At 35.1% G+C, this 7,628-nt stretch overlaps 1 long non-coding RNA gene across 1 annotated transcript; it reads left to right on the forward strand.

Moving 5' to 3' along the window:
- The first annotated feature begins 1,052 nt into the window (after nt 1-1,052).
- On the forward strand, nt 1,053-7,377 carry LOC141553602 (uncharacterized). The gene is made up of 2 exons (XR_012485546.1): nt 1,053-1,111; nt 7,073-7,377. It is a non-coding gene; the product is annotated as an uncharacterized LOC141553602 (long non-coding RNA).
- The last annotated feature ends 251 nt before the right edge of the window (nt 7,378-7,628 follow it).

Raw genomic sequence — 7,628 nt, forward strand, 5'->3', positions numbered from 1 at the left:
GTAGTGGTATCTCAGAGTGGTCTTAATTTGCATTTCTCTGATCAGTAGTGATTTGGAACACTCTTTCATGTGAGTGGATATAGTTTCAATTTCTTCCTCTGAGAATTGTCTGTTCATATCCTTTGACCATTTATCAATTGGAGAATGGTTCGGTTTCTTATAAATTATGGTCAGTTCTCTATATATTTTGGAAATGAGACCTTTGTCAGAACCTTTGTTTTTAAAAATATTTTCCCAATTTGTTACTTCCCTTCTAATCTTGTTTGCATTAGTATTATTTGTACAGAAACTTTTTAGTTTGATGTAATCAAAATCTTCTATTTTGTGATCAATAATGATCTCTAGTTCTCCTCTGGTCATAAATTCCTTCCTCCTCCACAAGTCTGAGAGGTAGATTATCCTCTGTTCCTCTAATCTATTTATTATCTCTGGACCTAGAATAAAGAAACTAATAGTTTTTTTCATTATTCTATTTGGGATTTCCCTGGCAAAGACTGGGGGCAGGTTGCTATTTCCTTCTTGGCTCATTTTACTGAAGAAACTGAGGCAGACAGGATTGTGACTTTCCCAAACTCATATAGCTAGTAAGCACCTGATGATAGATTTGAACTCAGGAATATGAATCTTTCTGACACCAGGCCTAGAGTCCCATACACAGAAGCACTGGCGTCAGGAAGATATGAATTCAAATAAAGCCACTCAATTAGTGATATGACTCTGGGGAAGCCACTTAATCTCTTTTTGCCTTAATCCACTGGAGAGAAAAATGGCATACTATTCAGAACTTTTGCCAAGAAAACCTATAGACATTATGGACACAAAGAATCAGACATGAATAAAAAGGTCAACAACAGATATACACAATACATGTATATATTTGTATATATGACCATGACTAGATTCAGTTCTAAGTTCTAGGATTCCATATTTTCATGAAATTTGCATCTTTGCTTTGAAGAATTTATCATCTCCTACATCAGAACCTATAATTCCATTTTCATGACATCACAGTTCCCATGGCAACAACTGTGAACTAACACTACTATGACCTCAGAGATCTTTGGGTAAGTTAACAGTGGATGTAATCTTCAGGTGCTGGCATGAAAGACAGGTAAAGAAATGTAAAAGTAAGAACAGGTGTTCTTATTCTCCTGCCAACATCACTTAAAACCAAAATGAGGGGGAAGAATAGGTGAAGAAGCCAAAAGAAATAAAAATGATTATCTGGGCTTTTAAGCCAGTAAACTATAAAGAGAATGTAGGGAGGAAATAAAGAGGTTAGCCCTCTTATGTTTCTCTGAACAAGACTTTATTTTGTCCCAAACTCAATTTCTTCATTTGTCAGATGAGAAGATGGGAGATTTCTGTCTAAAAATTCCAAATTCTAAGTTTTAAAATTCTATATTCTAAAATTCTTTCTAGCTTTGATATTTTGTCTATATTCTAAAGTTTCTCCTTTTTCTAACACGCTTATCATTGCATAGATAATACATTAAGCCATTAATAGGCATATGGCATTATTTAGGTTATTTGGTTCATTTGGAGAAAAAATGAGAATAGAGCCTTGAGGAAATGGAGTTACAGGCCTAATAATTCTTGTTGGGAAAAATAGTTATGGATGAGATCTGCAATGTGAGAGATATGAAGGTTGAGGAAAGAGCTTAGCAGTCATTATGTATATATGATGGAATTAGGTAACTTTCTGGAAAGAGAATATAGTATATTGTTGTGATTGAATACTATTGATGCTACATATTGAAAAGAATAATTAAAAAAAAAAAACCCTGGAAGACTGATGCAAAGATTGATGTAAACTGATGCAAAGTGAAGTGAGCAAAACTAGGAGAATATTATGTACAATTACAGCAACTGTTAACTAATGTACAGTTACTGGTGTACCAATACTTACTGTAATCAAAATCATTTCTAAAAGACTTAGTTACACTGACCAATACAATGATCCACAACAATTCCAAAGGAATATGATAAAAAATACTATTTACCTCCAGAGAAAAAGGATGGACTCTGGTAAAGAGTAAAGCTAGTTTTCCTTTTTTTTTTTTTTTTGGCAACATAAATAATGTGGAAATATTTTACATGATTTCATATTTATAATGGATATCCTTTCTTGCCTTAGTGGGTGGGAAGATGGAGAGGAGAAAATTTGGAGCTATTTTTTAAAGTTATGTGCAAAAGTAGGACATCACTGAAGACAAACTTCAACTTTTTTACAGTGTCTTTAAGATCCCAGCCTGTGGGGAAAATAATATATCACTCAATATATGATATATCAAATTGTGATAGAGAGAAATAAAAAGGAAGGCTTGGCAATTGTTTCAGAAATAAAAGGGAGAGAGAAAGATGGCAGATAACAATCTTAGGATGTGTAGAGACTGCTATATTAAAAATGGGCAATCTTGGTAAACAGAGCCTATATGTTATAAAACAGAAGATTTTCATGAAACATGGGAACTTGGATTAGTAGATTATCAACAGTGGATTTGTTTGCCTTGACACAGATGTGATCCAAAGCAAGGATATCTGGAATAATGTAATGAGTACTATATTTAAAGACAGATGACCTAGGTTGGCATCTTGGCTATGCTACTTTCTAATTTAGATGAGTCATTTTACCATTGTGGACCTGAATTATCTAAACCAAATAAGACTGGATTGTATGGTGTTTAAAGTCCTAATTCCAGTGTTCTTTGAGCCTGTAGCTCTCCTCTGAACAGAAAAGAATATCCAACCAGGAACTTTTCCCCCACACTCCAATTCTAAGAATTCAAAAAAATGTTATAATTATAAAATTAATTTTAAAAAAATTTCTCAAAAAAAAAAAAAAGAATTTCAAGAGAAGTATATGGTATGTAGGGATAAATTGTAGAATGATTCTTGAAATGAGAATATGGTCTGATTTGTATCAACCTTCATTCCTAAAGTGGAACGACAGTAAGTTGGACAGTTTGACTGAGAGAAGTTGGAGAATTCTTGGGCTCATAGCACAATGGAGTTGAAAAGAACCTCAGAGATGATTTAATCTAAGTATTCTTTTTTTTTTTTTTTTGAGGCAAGTGATTTACCCAAGGTCACACAGCTAGGACATGTTAAATGTCTGAGACCAGATTTGAACTCAGGGCCTCCTAACTTCAGGGCTGGTGCTCTATCCACTGCTCCAACTAGCTGATCCTATTCTAAGTATTCTTAATGTTTTCAGTCTGTCATACCCCTCTGGCAATTTAGAGAAGCTTATGAATATTTTCTCAGAATCATATTGTATGCAATATGCATAAATGTGTAATGTGCATCATGCAAAAAATTAAAATAATATATAAGATTTGAGAGTAAATTGATTATATTGAAATATTTATCAAAATGTAAAAATAATGAAATAAAAGTCCTAGGCCCTAGATTATAAACTCTGAATTAGTCCAATTCTCTGACTCTAGAGGAAACTAAGCTTAGAAAGGATTAACACCTTAATAACATACAGTGAGTTAGGGGCAGAGCTTTTAATATTATATCTTCTCTGAACCTAACCCATACTGTAGGTAACAAAACCATAGCACTTTCCAAATATAAAGCTCTTGTAGGACCTTTCAGTCAGACAAGACTGCCTTCCTTATTTCTTAACAAGGAGCTGAAAAAAATAAATGTTTAATGAGTCATTTCAATATTTTAAAGTAGGTTTTCTGGTTAAAATACCACAAAGTTTTATGTTCCATGAGGCAATGTCTCCGGGAAATTATCTTGCTGCAAGACAAAGAGGAATCATTTGAATGGTGAAGCTGGAAGAAATCCTATATAGATCATTAAGTTCAGTCTTCTCATTTAACACAAGAGGAAACTGAGGCCCAAGAAAGGAGTGCATGATAAGTTTTAGAACTGGAAGTAACTTGAGAGATAATTTTATTTCACTCTCTTATATTACAGAATATATTGTTGCCCAGGGAGGGGACTTATCCAAAGTCATATATGGTTTAGTGGTCGAGTCCAAACTAAAATAAAATGTAGCTTTCTTTGCATATGGCCTCTGGGAAAAACTAATGAGCTGGATTTCCAGAAGGAAAGGACCTAAAATAATGGAAAAAATCAATTTCAGAGTTGGAAGAGACCATTTTGGGCTGTAAAGGGATGATATTGGATAACTGAGGAAGAAAATAGAGAAGGGAAAATTTGCAAACATTATTTTCTCTCTGGAGGGAGGTACTTTGTCATCCTTTTTTTGATTCTAAAAATATTTATTAAATCTTAGAATAGATACTTTTCTTGAAATAGAAACAGACTTAGTCATGAAGAACTTTTGAAAATTAACATCACAAATGGAAAGCTGTTACCAATGACCTCCAAAAGGAAAACACTCCACTTCTTTTAGCTGTTTTAATTTTGATCATAAAAGCCATCAGCCCTAGCTTCAGGGATAATGTTTCCAAACTGCATCTCATATTTCTGAACTGAGTATGTTTCTGGAAGAGACCCCTTTAGAGACCTTTCTAGGAAAATAGTATAGCTAAGTTGAGCCAGGTTAACTCTACTTGTTTTTTTGTTTTGTTTTGTTTTGTTTTTTACCTTTGTTTCTGTGTGGTTTTCCCCCTTGGGTTATCCATGTCCCCTACAGAGATTTGTGCAGAGGATTGTAGTACGAGTCTTTGGAGAGCTTAAAGTCCAGCCTATAACCAAAGTGTGATTGGTAATACCACTGCATACAAAAGGTAGCTTAGGAACTACTGGCAATCAGAAGTGATAGTATTCTAATAATAAGAAAGTTGCCACATCCCATCATTCTCTCAATAATGAATATCTTTTGAGTAGCTACTGTGTATCAAGTTCTATGTGAAGGATGCTGAAGAAGAGACAAATTATTAGTTTGGTTCCCATCCTTTAGTTAAGGAGATAAAACTAGTAACAAATATCTGATTTACACAATATAATCATTAAATAAAAATAAAAGACAATACATAAAGGATTCTAGCAGGCACTGTAAGAACCAAAGATTCTCATTTTTTAGGAGGAAGAAGTCTTCTTGACTTGTGACAAAAGCCTCCATGGAAGGCATTTGAAGATAAAAATAACCTAATTTTTAATCTTCCTCAATGACTTAGGATACTCAGAATTTACAGCTGGGTCTCAAATTGCATAAATAATAATTCTCTGAAGTGGCAGCATTATTTGAATTCACATCATACATTTCTTTTGCCAAAACCAATTATTTCATTTTATACAATTATAAATTTGAATAGTGAAAATTCAAATATATTGAACTACTTCAATAGATTTATTATTTTTTTATTAATTTTATAATTATAACTTTTTTTTTTGACAGTACATATGCATGGGTAATTTTTTACAACATTATCCCATGCACTCCCTTCTGTTCTGAACTTTCCCCTCCTTCCCTCCATCCCCTCCCCTAGATGGCACGCATTCCCATACATGTTAAATATCTTATAGTATATCCTAGATACAATATATGTGTGCAGAATGGAATTTCTTGTTGCACAGGAAGAATTGGATTCAGAAGGTAAAGATATCCTGGGACGAAAAACAAAAATGCAAATAGTTTACACTAATTTCTCAGTGTTCCTTTTCTGGGTGTAACTGATTCTGTCCATCACTGATCAATTGGAACTGAATTAGATCTTCACTTTGTTGAAGATATCCACTTCAATCAGAATATATCCTCATATAGTATTGTTGTTGAATTGTACAACGATCTCCTGGTCCTGCTCATTTCACTCAGCATCAGTTGATTTAAGTCTCTCCAAGCCTCTCTGTATTCATCCTGCTGGTCATTTCTTACAGAACAATAATATTCCATAACCTTCATATACCATAATTTACCCAACCATTCTCCAATTGATGGACATCCATTCATTTTCCAGTTGCTAGCCACTACAAAAAGGGCTGCCACAAACATTTTGGCACATACAGGTCCCTTTCCTTTAAGATCTCTTTGGGATATAAGCCTAGTAGTAGCACTGCTGGATCAAAGGGTATGGATATTTTGATAACTTTTTGGGCATAATTCCAGATTGCTCTCCAGAATGGCTGGATTCTTTCACAACTCCACCAACAATGCATCAGTGTCCCAGTTTTCCCACATCCCCTCCAACATTCGTCATTATTTTTTCCTGTCATCTTAGCCAATCTGATGTAGTGTAGTGGTAAGGAGATTTATTATTTATTTATATTAATCTGGACCTAGCTGTATGTTGGACAAAATAAACTGCTTCAGGAAACTTAACCAGAGTTTTGAAACCATTGTGGTTTTTATATAGTTTTTATACACATCTTTACACTTGAAGAGGTAAATCTTGTTATATCTCTTAATGATGTGACCCACTCATAGTAATGTCAAAGGGAGAAAGTTGGCATTAAAAGGAATTTAGAGATGATCTAATCAAATACTTTGATTTTACCCAAAGAAATTTAGAGTTTAGTTGCCCACAGGTATATTTGTTTGTTTTGGGGTGTAATTTAATTTTTGTAGGAACTGTCTCTGCTGATACAAATTGACATTTGGTCTTTATAGTCTTAGAACTGTGGCCTTGAACCATTAAATGACTTGAACAAGGTCATTTAATGTTGTTTTAAGTGTCAGAGACAGGACTCGAAACCAGGTCTTTCAGGTTCTGGAGATTACCTTCTAACCACTATTACTCCCAGGTGAACCCAGGACTTCTAACAAGAAATTCATTGCTTTTTTACGTAGATACCTCAGTTAATATTCTTGAGATGTGAGCTGCCTTCCTGCTTTTCCTTGTGGTTAGCTCTAAGTGTGACAGAGAGTGAGTCTAGCATAATGAGAAAGGTCTGCCCTCTGCCAGATGGACTAGATTGCACTTTAGAGTAAAGCATTAGCTTGGCGGCTGATATAAATGTCCTGAGACTCTCTCTCTGTCTCTCCTTTTTGGGTCTTTCTTTTTATCAGTCCTTGGCCTTTCTGAGATGGTTTTGGTGGTAATCTCCTGCCAACATAATTCTTTGTGAGTTACTTTCGTTTGTAAAACCTTTCACCGCATGAAGATGTTCTATTTAATTAGTAAAAGTTCAATTTTTTTGTCACTGACAGAGCACCGTACATCACCATGTCTGGAGAGTCATTAGCTGGAAAATTAATCAGGGTGGAGAACAGCTGAATAAAACCCCAGTCCTCAGCGTAACTTTCCACATCCCTGGCTCAGCTGTGGATACTATACGGAGCCAACCCTCAGAGGACATCTTGGACTATTCCCACCAGTGAGAAGGCATAGTGAGTGCGGCTGTTACTCACCCTGGCAGATATTATGATATGGCTGCTAAGGGACAGACCAGAGGGGATAGAGGAATGTAGGCCTGGATGTGCTGAGCATAAAATTTCCCACTGGGGAGTTCCTTTGACTGTGTTGAGTGAAAGTATTTATCTGCCAAAATCTCTATTTCAGTTTAGGTATATGTCAGCTATTTTTGCCTTTGGGGGATAAAGAGGAGAGCTGGGGCTGAGACCCAGGGCCTACCTAAAATTGGAAGATGCAGAGAGAGAAAAATCAGGATCCCATTCTGGTCAAAGCAAAAAGGGAAAGGATATGAGTTAAAATATGTACCCAGGCCTTTCTTTTTGATAAGTGATTAATGTCAACAGACCACTG

The sequence above is a fragment of the Sminthopsis crassicaudata genome, chromosome 2 (genome assembly GCF_048593235.1).
Source record: "Sminthopsis crassicaudata isolate SCR6 chromosome 2, ASM4859323v1, whole genome shotgun sequence".
Taxonomy (NCBI): domain Eukaryota; kingdom Metazoa; phylum Chordata; class Mammalia; order Dasyuromorphia; family Dasyuridae; genus Sminthopsis; species Sminthopsis crassicaudata.